Source organism: Leptopilina heterotoma, unplaced genomic scaffold (genome assembly GCF_015476425.1).
Source record: "Leptopilina heterotoma isolate Lh14 unplaced genomic scaffold, ASM1547642v1 Lhet_205, whole genome shotgun sequence".
NCBI classification, from domain to species: domain Eukaryota; kingdom Metazoa; phylum Arthropoda; class Insecta; order Hymenoptera; family Figitidae; genus Leptopilina; species Leptopilina heterotoma.
The window spans coordinates 125,017-141,560 of NW_025110920.1; the positions used below are offsets into that span (position 1 = coordinate 125,017).

General features: G+C 23.6%; 1 protein-coding gene across 2 annotated transcripts in view; it reads left to right on the forward strand.

Annotated features, from left to right (window-relative positions):
* Positions 1 to 16,544, forward strand: part of LOC122501153 (protein phosphatase Slingshot) — a 187,285-nt gene that overhangs the window by 74,681 nt on the left and 96,060 nt on the right. The window lies entirely within an intron of this gene.

The window sequence follows — 16,544 nt, forward strand, 5'->3', positions numbered from 1 at the left end:
AAGACATAATTCGCGAGCTTTCGACAAAAACCAACTGCATGCTCGGAGAACTTTGTTCCTTTTTCCTTCATCCTTAAGGGAAATTTTCCATTCTTTTAAATTTACAAAAATTTATGAACCGAAAATCTTGAAAGAAGCTTTTCTCTATTTTAAAATGTGTTATAATTTTATTAATTTTAATTAAATTATTAAATTCCTAACCAAACTTTAAAAACGCCTGACAATAAAATTCAGCAGAATTTGAAAAGAAGAAAAAATAGTAAAAACCAATAGTGAAATAGACAAGGAAAAAAATAGTAAAAGAAAAAAAAAGAAAAAATAGTAAAATGAAAAAAATAGTAAAGTAAAAAAAAAATAAAAAATGAATGAAAGTGAAGATGCAGTGATTGAACACTGAAGGTATTTCGATAGCCTCTCAAAAAGTGTCGAATATGGAGAATAGAAAACGGAGGCACTTTATTGACTTTCTACTCCACTTGCGGGAAACGCCCCCAAACAACCCACAGTTAAATCCCCCTAAGTTATGTTAACAAAAGAATCTGCAAAGCTTGAAGATCATCGCTTTTCCTCTACAAAAAGGAAAATTTGCGAAAACAATGCTCCTCACGTGTTGATCGTAACACCAAAGACATGGAAAAAATACCAAACAACTGAGGGGAATTTTTTTTCAAGTAATAAATTATCTTCTATTAAAATAAGAAGAGACATTTTTTTTTACTCTCCAAATATGAAATGCATTTAGTTTTCTTTTTTTTACCTTTTCCATAATTTTCTATTTAGTAATATAATAATTTAATAATAATAATTTAAACATAATACTGATAATTGGAAAATAACTAACATTTTTTAAAATTCGCGCCAATTTTTTAGATTTTAGCAACAGCAGCGCCTTTAGAATAGATAATGGCGCCAATATTTGAAAATAGAAATTAAAATACTGTAAGTTTAATTAATTTCAGTCATTTTATTAATTATTAATTATTAATTATTAATTAACTTATGATTAATTATATTTGCTTTCGTTAAAACCATTTTTTATTACAAAATTATTATTAATTATTATTAATAATAAATATTTATAAATTTAAAATGTGATTACACATTAAAACTAATACTTTCTCATGTGATGAGAATGTAAAAAAATTTATTTGATTTAAATAACCGATTAGTTGTCTATTGTCAAATAAATATTTACTTGAGTCAAATAATTTTTATTTGAGTCAATTAAATTATACTTGAATCAATAATTTCAGTATTTGAGGCAAATTCGATTTAATTGACTCATGTAAAAAATAATTTGTTTCAAGTAAATATTTATTTATTATTACAATTTATTTGTTTATTACAACTATTCGGTTATTTGAAGCAAATAAATTTTTTTTCAGTGTAATTATTAGTAAATTAAAGAAATGATTTAAATTTAGATATATAGAATGGGAATTTTAATTTACAATTAAATTTAGAATAAAATTGAGAAAAAACTGTAAAATTGTGAAAATAAATTCTATGAGAAATTTTTTATGCAAAAAAAGAAAAATGGAAAAATTTTTTTTGAAAAATGAGAATAATTTTGTTGGCGGAAAAAAGCGAGGGAAAGAGAATACGATAAAAGCGTGTTCTGAAAGAGAACAATGGAAGAGCAATACAGTCTTGAGCGTCACCTGAAACGGTTTTTCAGGCCGATGACATATTGATCAACCACAGACATCAGGATGTCTAGCAATGGGAACAAGGAAGTTGTACCGCCATGACAACCAAAACGTATTATACACTCCTACAAAATTAATTTCCCTTTGTTTTGTTATAAAGTTAGAACGAAATTTTTTAAAAATTATAATACAATACGCAAGTGATAAACACAAAATTTATTTTTTATCATTTTCATAAAAAAAAAATTTCTCTATGGAGGTAATTATCCTCTCTAAAAAACAATCCTCTCGTTGACGAAAAATTCTTCATTGCGTCGTTATTAATAAATACAATAAAAACACTGAAAAAAAGTTTATTTGATTTAAATAAACAATTACTTGACTATTTTCAATTAAATGGTATTTGAACTAATAATTTTAGTATTTGAAGCACATATAATTTAATTGACTCAAAAATTATTTGATTCGAGTAAATATTTAATTGAGTCAAAAATTATTTGATTCGAGTAAATATTTAATTGAGTCAAAAATTATTTGATTCGAGTAAATATTTAATTGAGTCAAAAATTATTTGATTCGAGTAAATATTTAATTGAGTCAAAAATTATTTGATTCGAGTAAATATTTAATTGACTCAAAAATTATTTGATTCGAGAAAATATTTGAGTCAAAAATTATTTGATTCGAGTAAATATTTAATTGAGTCAAAAATTATTTGATTCGAGTAAATATTTAATTGACTCAAAAATTATTTGATTCGAGAAAATATTTGAGTCAAAAATTATTTGATTCGAGTAAATATTTAATTGAGTCAAAAATTATTTGATTCGAGTAAATATTTAACTGACTCAAAAATTATTTGATTCGAGTAAATATTTAATTGACTCAAAAATTATTTGATTCGAGTAAATATTTAATTGAGTCAAAAATTATTTGATTCGAATAAATATTTAATTAATAATGGTCAAGTAATCGGTTATTTAAATTAAATACATTTGTTTTTCAGTGAAGGAAATTAGGAAAATTTAAAAAAAATAATTGTTGCACATGCAACAAGAAACAACTTATAGCAAGAAGAAAAATAAAAATAAAGGTGTGTAGAAAACACAATGAATAGAAAAAAACAAAAAAAAAAAAAACAAAAGAATTCTTTTGAAGAAATAGGTATATAGAAATTTATGAAAATATACGAAAATAAAAAATTAAATTTATGTGAAATATAATATGATTTATAGGAAATGTATGGAAAAACGGACAAACTGTGAAAAAAAGAAGAAGAGATAAGAAAAATAAAGTTGCATGGAATGAATTAAGTCTTACTTAACTTATTGAATATGTTGAGAGAGTATATATACTAATAAGATCTCTTCTTCTCTCGCGCGTTAATTTTCAAGCACGTACGAGCTGATGTGAATAGAATATTTTTGCACAACATTCTACTCATTAAGATCAAATGAATGCGACAATCGTGAATATTTTAATATCCGTATGTACTCATTGTATTTGCGCAGTTGAAAATCGGAAAAAAATACAAAATATTGTTTCGAGAGAGACCTGTATGGTAATTTTTGGAGTTGAACATGACATTAAATTTACATTTTTTTAATTAACATTCGTTGGTATTTAACATTTTTAAATTAATTTTTAATTAGTGTTTATAATTATTAACAAAACCTGTATTACTAAAAAAATAAAAATTAAACAAAATCTAAATAGAAATTTGTAAAAAATAACTAAAAAATTTAGGCGTAATCGAAAAGGTAACAAAAGAAAGTTTCCGAATGAAATGAAGAGATTTTGCTTTTAAAAGCAAATAACCGTTTTCTTTTTTATCAATTTCAAAATCAATAGAATGTCACGTGTGAGTCACGTGCTTTAAACACAGAGACTTTTAATCGTAAAAAAAAAGAAATGTGCACGTGTCGAACAAAGACAATTTTTTACGGTTTCAAATGCATCGCTGAGTCAATGGTTATAGTTGAGAGTCAACAGAATAGCCAAATTTTAATCGTTTGTTTTTCGTTTTTAAAAACGTTACCAAACTTCAGTCTCTTGAAATTGAAATTTAATTTTCTTTATTTTTATTTTATTTTCTATTTTATTCATTTTATTATATTACTTTATTTAAATATGAATTGAAATTTAAAAGTAATTTAAAATAAATAAAATAAGGGTTGTCTAAGTAGTAAAAAAGTAAATAAGAAAAAAACGGAAAACTTGGAGAAAAGTAAAAAAAAAATAATAATAATACGTAATGAAAATAATTATAGGAAAAAAAGTAAAAAAAAATGTCTAGTGTACCGTGAAACTCAATCACATGTGGAATAAATATCCGGTATAACAATCGAGATCCGTAACCGGAAAAGGCGGAACGTCCTATCGCAAAACGATTCGCGTGTATCGACAACGAGAGAGTCGACATTCAACAATAGAAAATAGTACGCACAAGGTTAGCATAATTGGCTCGCTCCGAAGAAAGGCAATTTTTCTTACCCTCCAAAAGGAGAGTACTTTCCATTTGAAATAAAAATAGCAAAAAAAAAAAAAAAAAAATTAACCACATTCCATTGAATGTACTGTAATGTCCTCTATTTAAAAAAAAATTATCTTTCAAAATCGTAACAAGAAATCAGGACTATTGTAATTTAAATCAACGCAATTTAAAACTTGTAAAAAAACTATTTTTAGGTAGAAATTTGATTTAAATCATGATTAAAATCAAATTTTTACCTAAAAATATTTTTTTTAATCAACTTTGAGACTTAAGGAAGAATTCAACAAGGAATCCGGAAGAAACGGAACAAAAAATGAAACTAAAGTTACCAATGCTTACGTCTCGACGAAATGAAATAAAAAAATGATCCGTAAAGTCCATAACTTGATTAAAAAAGGACGAAAAGTTCGTAAATTGTTCAAATTATTTTCAAAAGTAATCAAATTCTTCGCAAAAATTCAATTATTTTCCAAAATTTTAATCAAATTCTTGGAAAAATTTTAATTATTTTCAAGTTTTCTCAAATTCAATGATTTTCAATATCTACTATTTTAATAACATTTTCCAAAAGAATTCCATTATTAAAAAAAATTTGAATATAATTCTATGCAAACATTCAATTATTTTTATAAATAATAAAATTTTTTACAGGAATTCAATATTATTTTCATAAACAGTAAAATTTTTACGGGGATTCAATTATTTACAAATTTCCTCTCGCAATAATTCAATTATTTTCATAAATAATAAAACTCATTGCAGAATTTCATTTATTTTTAATGCAATTTTAATCGAATTCCTTGAAATATGTAATTAATTCTGAAAAATTTTATTAAAATTCGTCCAAAGAATTAAATTATCTAAAAGTTTGTTGATAAAATTTTTTATAAGAATTTAATTTTAAACATTAAATTAATAAATTATTTATTTTTGTATTTAAATAATTGAATTCTGTTAGAATTTTCTGTAGAATTAATTCTTTTGAAAAAGTTTAATTGAATTTTTTTAAAAATTATTTCAAGTTTCTATTTTCTAATATAGATTTAATTGAAGAATTTCGGAATAATTGAAATTTTGTAAAATTGAATTGTAAACAAATAAATTTGAAAATTCTCAAAGAACAAAAATTATTAAAAATAATGGATTTATAGAAGAATTTTAGTTAAAAACACTAGAAAAAAATTTAATTTTGGAGAAGTTACAAATTATTGCAGAAATCCAATTATTTTCAAGAGTAATAAAATTGTTCTTAATGATTTAATTATTATTTTTACTAATATTAAAACTCATCGCTGAATTTCAATTTGTTTTCATACAATTTTAATTGAATTCCTTAAGAAAAGTAATTATTTTCATGCAAGTTTTAATAAAATTCGACAAAAGAATTCAATTATTTAAAAATTTTTACTGATAAAATTTTTTATAAGAATTCAATTTTGAGAAACATTCAATTATTCAATAAATTATTTACTTTTGTATTTATATTTGTATTTATTGTAAAACTTTTGTATTTAAATAATGGAATTCTCGTGGAATTTTCTAATAAAAATTAATTTAAAAATTAATTTAGGTTAAAATTTTATATTATAATTGAATATTAAAAACAATATAGCGTGAATTTTTATAAATAATTGAATTTTGAAATTAATTTTTTTGAAAAAGTTTAATTGATTTTTTTTAAATATTATTTGAAGTTTTTATTTTCTAATATGCATTTATAATTGAAGAATTTAGAAATAATTGAAATTTCGTGAAATTGAATATTGTAAATAAATGGATTTGAAAATTGCCAAAGAACTTTTTCGAAAATTATTAAAAATAATTGATCTAAAGTAGAATTTTAGTTGAAAATTTTTAAAAATAATAATTGAATGGAAATGATGAAAACAATTTTCTGTCAATAAGAAACAATTTAACTAACTAATTTGTTTGTTTTTTGTTGAGTAACTAATGTTTAACAAATATTTCTTATTGACAAAAAATTGTAAATTTTATTCAATTGCAACTTTTGTTTAAATTGTTGGAAATAAAATTCTTTATCTAGCTATATGTTCTTTTGTTTAGAGTTTTTAATTCAAAAAATAAAAAATTATAACAAAACCAATATATCTTATTAAATATGAAAAGATTTTTCATTAAGAACTTAGTCATTTATTTTTTTGACATGTTCGGTTAAATAGTTTTTTAAGAAAAATAAAAGTAGCTATTCTTTTCTGCTTCTATTATAAAATTAATTTTTTATTATCTTTACTAAAAAAAACCAAGCTCCAGAAAAATTTCGATTTAAATAAAAAAAACATGTTCGGTTAAATAGTTTCTTAGGAAAAAGAAAAGTAACTACTAGTTTCTTCTAGTATAAAATTAATTTTTTATTATCATTACTAAAAAACGAAGTTTCAAAAAAAAATTTCGAAAAAAATCCGATTAGAGAGTGAAAATGAATAATAGAAAGAAATTATAAATGTAAGGAGAGAATAAAAATAAAGAAATTAAAAAAATGGATGGAATGAAGAAAGAAAGTGAAAAATACAATTAGAAATTAGAAAATGAAAAATGCAGCATGAGAAAATTAAAAATTTGAGATAAAAATAAAAAAATGAAGAAGGAAAATGAACACTGTTAGCCTAATTGCGAGTAGTTAGACAGAACCCGGAGGCATATATCCACATATATAGTGGATGCAGTTGTTACGGATTATCGCTTATCATCTATCTCGTTCACGCTCGAGGCGATGCTGCATCGGAGAGAGGACTCTGAATTCAGTAAATTGACGCTTATGATCTTGCTGCTTGATCTGACCAACGGTAATAATCTTTCTCTCATCTTGAAACTTTCTCTCCATTTAAAATACGTAACTACGTATAAATATATACATACAGGCGCGGCGTGCCGATTGGCGACGCGCTACCGCTTATCTTCACCTAGGTCAACATTACCATAACGAAAATGCTCCCCCCCAGTTATTTACCGTGCCACATGGCCTTAATTTTCCCCTTCGTTAATTAAAAAAAAATTAACAAAAACAATTTTAGTTTTATTTTTTAAAATTCGCTTCGATTTTTAGATTTTAGAGATTAGAGCGCCTCTGGAATAATGGCGCTAAAATTTTGAAAATAGAAAATAAAATACTATAATTTTAGCAAAAATATATTTTACAGTATAATTTTAGTTTTCGAAATTCGCGCCAGTTTTTTAGATTTTAGCAACAGTAGCGCCTCCTGAATAAAATACTGGCGCCAATATTTGAAAATAGAATTTAAAAAACTATGATTTTTGCAAAAATTAATTTTACAGTATAATTTTAGTTTTATTTTTCGAAATTCGCGCCAGATTTTTAGATTTTAGCAACAGTAGCGCCTCTAGATTAATGGCGCCAATATTTGAATATAGAAATTAAAATACTGTATAGTTTTTGTAAAAATTAATTTTACAGTATTTTAGTTTTATTTTCGCCTGTGTTATAAATTTATAATTAAATCTTTGTTTATTTTGTATTATAATATACAAATTTTTTGTGTAAAAAATACATTTTTAGAAATACATTTTTGTATAAAAAATACATTTTTGCATAAAAAATAAATTTTCGCATAAAAAATACATTTTCGCGTTTAAAATTCTCACGAGTATAAAAATCAAAGTGGCGTAATGCATTAAACAGAAATAAACGTACAGCGTTGAACAATAATAAACTTTGCCCGTTGTTTATACAGCGTTTATTCGCGCATATAAGCGTGTTAATCAAGAATTTGTCACGCGCGCACGGTGTACATAGTAGGTGTTGTATTCGCCAAAGACAGGCGAAAGGAATAAATACTATTGGCTATTATCTATTAGTAAATATACACAGAGTGAGAGAGAGAGAGAGAGAGAGAGAAAATATTGAAATACACGCATAACGTAATTTTCAATACGTATTCACGCACATTGACCATTTCTTATGCAACAGTTCAACTTCCACAGAGAGTGATAATAAATTTATCTCCCTTTAACAACTCTCATGGCCAATTAATATAATGCTGTTGGAAATATTTCTATTCATATGCATTAGATTTATACTGGAATGCTATTTACAAAGATTTACCATCCGTATTGTTTTTTTTTAATACGGCTGCGAAATTGTATGTTTTTATAACTTTTGATGCGTACGGTTAAGAAAAGTGTACTTTTTTGAACCGTTTTTTCATTTCTGCATTTAGAAGCAGAAAACTACAATTTTTCGGACTGTTACAAATTTTTTTATATATTTCTTCGCAATAATTTAATTATTTTCATAAATAATAACATTTTTACAGGGATTCAATTATTTTCGTAAATAATAAAATTCCTTTAGGAATTCAATTATTTTTACTAATAATAAAACTCATCGTAGAAATTCAATTATTTTTAATGCAATTTTAATCGAATTCTTCAAAAAATGTAATTATTCTTGAAATTTTAATTAAAATTCGTCGAAAGAATTCAATTATTTCAAAATTTTTTGATAAAATTCTTTATGAGAATTCAATTTTAAGAGATATTTAATTATTCAATAAATTATTTATTTTTGCATTAATATTAATAAAATTCTTGACAAAATTCAATTATTCTTAATTTCTTATAAATAATAAAATTCATCGCAGGATTTTTAATTTTTTTTTAATACAATTTTACAGGAATTGCTCAAAAAATTAAATTTTTCATAAAAATTTAATTTCAATTCCTCGAAAAAATTAATTATTTAAAAAAATGTTTGTTTAAAATTATTCTTTGGAAAAATTAAATTATTTACAAAAATTTTAGAATTTTTCACAGAAATTCAATTATTTTCAAATATTTTTAAAAAATTGTTCGTAAGAAATCAATAATTTTTTTAGATTTTAATGAAATTTTTCCCAAGAATTTAATATTATTTACATAAATAATTCTTCAAAGAAATTCAATTATGTCGATAAATAACAAAATTATTTCCGAAAATTCAATTATTTTGAGGTATTTTAATAAAATTCTTTGTAAAATTCAATTATTTTCATAAATAACAATATTCATTACAATAATTAAAGTATTTTCAAAAGTAATAAAATTCTTCGCAGAAATTCAATTATATTTAAAAATTTAATAAAATTCTCGTCAATTTTCAATTATCTTTATAAATAATAAAATTCTACGCCGAAATTCAATTATTTTCAAAAACTTTAATAAAATTCTATGCTAAAATTTAATTATTTTCATAATTAATAAATATTTCACAGGAATTCAACTAATTACAATTTTTTTTTTATAAATTTCTTCGCAATACTTCAATTATTTTCATAAATAATACAATTTTTTATGGAGATTCAATTATTTTCATGAATCATAAACTCATTATAGAAATTAAATTATTTTTAATGCAATTTTAATCGAATTCCTCAAAAAATGTAATTATTCCTAAAAGTTTTATTAAAATTCGTCTAAAAAATTTGTTGATAAAATTTTGTATAAGAATTTTAATTTTAAGAAACATTCAATTATTCAATAAATTATTTATTTTTGTATTTAAATAATTGATTTCGAGTAAAATTTTCTAATAAAAATTGTTTTAAACATGAAATTCAATTAAAATTTTAGATTATAATTAAATATTAAAAGATAATTTTGAAAAGGTTTCAAATTAAAATCATTGAAATTCTGAATTTTTTATATTTTTAACAAACAATTCTGCAGAATTAATTCTTTTGAAAAAGTTTATTTGAATTTTTTTTGAAATTATTTCAAGTTTTTATTTTCTAATATATATAATTAATTGAAGAATTTCCGAATAATTTTATATTTTGTAAAATTGAATTGTAAACAAATGAATTTGAAAATTCTCAAAGAACAAAAATTATTAAAAATAATGGATTTATAGAAGAATTTTAGTTAAAAACATTAGAAAAAAATTTAATTTTGGAGAAGTTGCTAATTATTGCAGAAATTCAATTATTTTCAAGAGTAATAAAATTCTTCTTAAGGATTCAATTATTTTTACTAATTAACACTCATCGCAGAATTTCAATTATTTTTTATACAATTTTAATTGAATTCCTTGAAAAAAGTAATTATTTTCATGCAATTTTTAATAAAAATTCGACAAAAAATTTCAATTATTTAAAAATTTGTTGATAAAATTCTTTATGAGAATACATTTTTGAGAAACATTCAATTATTCAATAAATTATTTACTTTTGTATTTAAATAATGGAATTCTCGTGTAATTTTCTAATAAAAATTGATTTTTTATTTAGTGCTATTATTTTATTTTTTATTAAATTTTATTATTAACAACGTGAATTGATTCATTACATTCGATATTTTCTTTTAATTTGACATTCAAATACAAAAAAAAAATTGCTTGTTTTTAAATAATCTGTGACATGGCCTAGTGGTAAGTGTGTTAGACTTTGATGCTTTTGGTTAAGGTGTTCGATCCCCGCCAGCGTTGGAAATTTTAATTCTTTTTCTTTTCAATAAACTTGCAACAAATACATTTCAAATTTATTAACTAATGCACTTTCTACTATAAAAATCAGTGCTAACTATGACAAAAATAGACTAATACTGGACCAATTTCGTAACACAGTTTCCTTTAAATAAAAACGAAAAAAAAACAAAAAGACGAAAGCAAAATAAAAAGCAGCTAAAATAACCAAAAAGAGCGAAACAAAATAAAGGAGCAAAAATAAATAAAAATGAACAAAAAGGAATAAAAAGAATCAAGAAGAAACAAAAGAAACAAAAGAAAACGAAAAAAGAAATTGTAATTATATAAAGTAAAAGTGTACATGTAATTTGAAGTAAAATTGACAATATACTTATTCTATATGTGTATTTAATGATACTAAATGATCACTTTCGTCGAGGTCGTTTAACTTGAGGCTACTGCCATTTCACTATATATAAGAGAAACTATTTCTCATTTCTACACAGCGAATGCAATAAAAGAATATGACTCCTTTTAAGAAGAAATTGCGATCACATGCATTTATTGTGTTTAATTATCCTATAAACACTGACATGTAAAACCTTCTCTTCAATATATATCCAAAATGGATGGACGACTCGAAGGAATTAGTTGTTAAAGATAAATGTATGCAATATATATAGTTAGTGGGCAAGTTTCAAGAGAGCGAGAGAAAGAGAGAGAGAGAGAGAAAGAGTGCAGTCGTTAAGTAAGCAACATCATAAAAGGAAGATAGCAAGAAACTGTAGACTTGAAGAATCGCGGTATATCCGCGTTCCAACGACATATTATCCCAACGAATGTAAGATGCTCGGATTCCCTTTTATCCTTCGCAAAACTATTACTATACAATGTCTCAGCTGTTGTTACAAAGAGATCTAATCTCTATAATTAAAAATAGAACCACGCCTGTTAATAATTAAACAATATCATACACAACCAGTTTTGTCGTACGTTTTTAGTACTGAAAGGCAAATATAAAAAATTTTATCTCTTCAAATTACTTGCAAATTTTTCTAAATTTTAGAAAATGACTTTAGGACTTTCTTTTCATGAAATTTCACTTTAAGTAGGAATAAAAGTTTAAATAAATAAATAAAATAGTTTTAAAAAAAATTTAGGCTTAAAATGATGAAATATCGATTCACCTAAGTTTTATTTGTCCGTGAAAAAAAGTACAATTTTCTACACTGAGTGCAATAAAGTTAGTGTTGAAAACAATGAAAAAAAAAATTTATTTCGTTCAAACAAAAGATTCATTGGTTCTGGGAAAATTATTATACTTTTATTTAAACCTAAATTATATTTGGTTTACATACAATTTATCTCTGGGTGTAAAATAAGAAGTAAATATAAGTAAAGAAAAATAGTAAAAAATAAATATAAATGAATAAAAATAGTGAAAAATAAATATAAATGAATGAAAATAGTAAAAATAAATATAAATAAATAAAAATAAATAGAAATAAATAAAAATAGTAAAAATAAATAGAAATAAATAAAAATAAATAGAAATAAATAAAAATAAATAGAAATAAATAAAAAATAAATCAAAAGAAATTAATATAAAAAAATTTCATCAACTAATTAGAGAACGGCAGGAACTATTAAATGCTTCTTGTTAAATTCTGTCAAATTTTAAAAAACTGTAATGCGTATAATTTTAAAATTCTCATGAAATATTCAGTGGAATTTAACACAGCATCAATATTTGTGCTATGCGTTTTAAATAAATTATATATATTTTACACTGAAAAGAAATGAATTTAAATTTACAGTGACAAGAGAAAAAACTTGTGAATAATTTTCATAATATCTTGTTGCACATGCATGTGCATATTTTGATCGATCACGTAATTTCTTTCGAATTATATAAGAGCGTTCTGAAAGTGAAAATTACAGATCAATTTTTTTATCTTCTTATGCAAATAATCTCATTACTATCATCAAAAAACCAAATGTTTGAAAATTTTCATTTACCGTTTAAAATTAAATGAGCACAAATTTTTAACTAATTTAAATTACTGACTGCTTCAGTTTTCTTTTAAAATATCTCAAATTTATGTTTACTATTTTAGTAGAAAATTTTTTACTATTTATTAATAAATAATAAATTGCTTGAAAATTTTTTACTGTTTATTCACTAAAATTGTAGTAAAAAAAAATACTAACTGAATAAATTTCAGTAAAATTCGTTCACAAAAGAAGCAATAGTATCAAAAATAAAATAAAGTTGCCTTATAAAGAAAACAAAAAAGAAATAAAGAAAATAAAAAATGTAGAAGAAAAAAAGAAGAAAGAAAGTGAAAGAAAGAAAAAAAGAAATAAATAGACAATAAAAAAAGTAATAAAAAAAATTGGATGGGGACTTTTTTGTCTTGTTCTACAATTCCAATTATTGGTAAATATATGTATCCGGTTTTATTTTATAGTAGCTATCCAAGTGATAAAGGAAATATCAAAATGCATTCGTAATTTCTTTGACTCGATATATAAATTTCTTGTGTGAAGAAGATGACGACACAATCTCAAAAGGGAAATAAAACGAGATTTTATAGTCTGCCCTCGTTTATTCGAATTTTATATGATGCTGCCGCTCTCTTTTGATCGTAGATTAGTCTCCACAGTGAACCTTATCTCTTGAAAATTGATCTCTTGGCGGCGAATAATGCCAATTCCTTTATAAAATCTTGATCTTCAGGCGTTGGATTCTTATTTTGTGAGGCGGAGAAAACTTTCGGACTTTATCAAAATTGATTAAATCTAAAGTCAAATAGGGAGGAGGGGAGGGGGTATTTTCTGACGTTTTCATATTTTTTTGTTTATTAAAATGTATTTATCAAAATATTTTAAATATATTATTTTTTATAGTTATTATTATAATCATTACAATAATCATATTAATTTTAATTTTTTTTAATATTAATTATTACATAAATAATAATTAATAAAAAAATATAAAAAATTACGTATAATAAAGAAAATTAATAGTAAAGAGAAAGAACATCTTAAGATTCAATATGGAAATTCTATTGTCCACCTGAGAACGCCAAGGTCACCACTAGATGTCAGTTCAGTTGCTAAAAATCAGATTCTTCGCCATCTAGTGACGATCTCAGCGTTCTCAAGTGGAGAAATTAAAATACCATTTCTATAACTTGAAACTTTTTAATAATTAAAACAATTAATTTGGCTGACAAAAATTCTCTCGAATAGAATTCGATGAAATAAAAATTAAACAAGAAGAAAAAATTCTATCGAATAAAATTTGACTCAAAAGAATTGTGATGAATAAAATTCGAAGAAATGTGAATTCGGCTAAATGAAAATTTTGTCAAATAAAATTATAGAAGAAATGTAAATTTGTCTAAAAGAAAATTCGACTAAAAAATATTCTGGAAAATAAAATGTTGAAGAAATGTAAAGTAAGATAAAAGAAATATTTGGCTAAAAAATATTCTAGCAAATAAAATTTTAGAAAAAAGGTAATTCGGCTAGAAAATATTCAAGCAAATAAAATTATAGAAGAAAAGTAAATTGAAAATTTTACAAGCCGCGATTGAATTATTTTTACTCCTATATTTGAATTGAAAATCTAACAATTGTCATTCACTTATTTTTTGCTAGTTTAAAATTTTTATTGCACCAATTTGAAACATGACAAAAAGAAGAAATAACAGTTACATGGAATAATGACAAATTGAACAATCAAAATAGGATAATTTAATGCTCATTTTAACAATAATTTTTCTGAAAAGTGGTACAATTGTTGGTATATATATATTTATATTTTAAATTATTTGAGAATAAAAGAAAGAAGTCGAACAAATTCAGTGGAGCAGTAAACTAATTTTGAAGAAATAAAAATAGAATATAAGAGAATATTGTCTTTTTTGACATGAAAAAGAAGAAATGAGGTCGGGTCGTCACTATTGAAGAGTTTATAAAATCAGTGAAATTTCAAGCTAATTCAAATTAAGAAAGTAGATTTATTTTCAGGAATATAGACAAAAATAAAAGTACTTTCGACTATAAATTGCGAAAATGGAGAAAGTTTATGGTTGTATTTTACGCTTAACTAAACCCATTGGCGTAATAAGTGTATAAGTGTATATATATAGATTGCATTTGTTGTCATAAACAGTAGCGGTTGGTAATTAGAATATGCTTTTCAATATTGTGGCAGAGTTGATAAATTGTAGAAATTAGATTTTTTTAGAAAGGCAGAATTATTTGATTTTTACAATAGTTTATTATTTTTTTAAATTAAGATTTAGAAAAAATTGTTTTTAGGAAAAATCTGTGGAATGAAAATCGATACAATGAAAATTCGGCTAAAATAAATTCTGGCGAATAAAATTTGAGGAAATGGAAAATTAACATAAAGAAAAATTCTGTGGAATAAAATTCTACGAAATAAAAATTGGAAAAAAATTTGGCTAAAAGAAAATTATGTCAAATTAAATTTGGAAAAATGAAGAAATTTCAGTTGAATAAAATTCCAAGGAAATGAAAATTTGTTGCAGGAAAAAATATTCGGCTACAAAATATTCTGTTAAATAAAATTCTACGAAATAAAAATTCGGCCTAATGAAAATTTTTACGAATAAAAAACATTTCGGCTAAAAAAAATATGGAAAATAAAATTCGGCTAAAAAAATTTGACTACAATATTCGAAGAAATGAAAATTCGGCCAAAGAAAATTCTGGTGAATAAAATTCTACAAAATAAAAATTCTGTCGAATAAAAATCAAAGAAATGAAAATTTGTCACCGAAAAGAAAATTCGGCTAAAAAATTTTAGACTTTCACTTTTTGAATAAATTCTGCCGAAACCGAAAAAAATTTTCAAAAAAATTAAAAGAACTAAATTCACCTAAATGAAATTTCCAGCTAATAAAATTGAAAGAATTGAAAATTCGGAAGAAGAAGAAATAAAATTAAGGAAATGAAATCCGCTGAAATAAAAATTTCACTAAAAAGGAAATTGCTTTATAAAAATTCAATCAATGAAAGTGAGAATATAAAATTTTCATCTTTCAAAAGATAAAAATCTAAACACTTAAAGTTGTCTGGAAACTTTTTTTCTATATGGTGAAATTTAATGTTAGTCATCATCATCATCTTCATCATCATAATAATTTTCATAGTCGGTTCGTCGTCGAGGCTATTTTGTCTGGCACAGTTTTTGGCCCCGAGGAAAAATATTGGCTATTTCCCCATATTTGAGAGAGCAGAGGAGGGTGATCTTTAAAAAGCGCGTCGGTTCCTCGTCGCTAATAATACGTTTTCTTGATCCAAACACAAAATTCATCTTTTTGGATCAGAACACTCGTCGTGTGGTGGTTTATAACTAAATCGCCCACGCGTCACAGATTTATTTCTCACTCGAAACTTTTTAAACCACAATTTTAGTATTCCGTCTGCTCCCAGACCGTTATCTCTCTTTCTCTCTTATATTCGTTAGACGCTTTGAAACGAAAACGAATTTTTTTTTTTTAAGTGTGTCTGTCACCGATAATTATATTCCTATATAGTGAAAGTGTTATTTTTTTCTGAAGGAAACTTTTTTGTCTTTTTATGTCAACTTCTAGTCATTTTATACTTTCGTGTTTAAAAACGTCTCTCATCATGCGGTTTAAGTTTCGTCCATTCGTTGAGCAATGTTTTTCGATTTTCTCCTTTTTTGTGTAGTGATGGATTTCAGAGTTGATTGATCGGACATTGGGATTTGAATTTTGAATTTCTTTTTCTAAATTCAGAAAAGTGTCTAATCATTAAAATTTTTTGCTTTTAAATTTTTAATCTTTTGGAATTTTTTGTATTACATCTGTCTTTGATGGTTCAATTGTAATTTTAATTTAATGTTTTATTTATTTTCAATTTATTTTTTGTGACAAGTAATATAATAATGAAATTACAATTATAAAAGTACAATAATAAA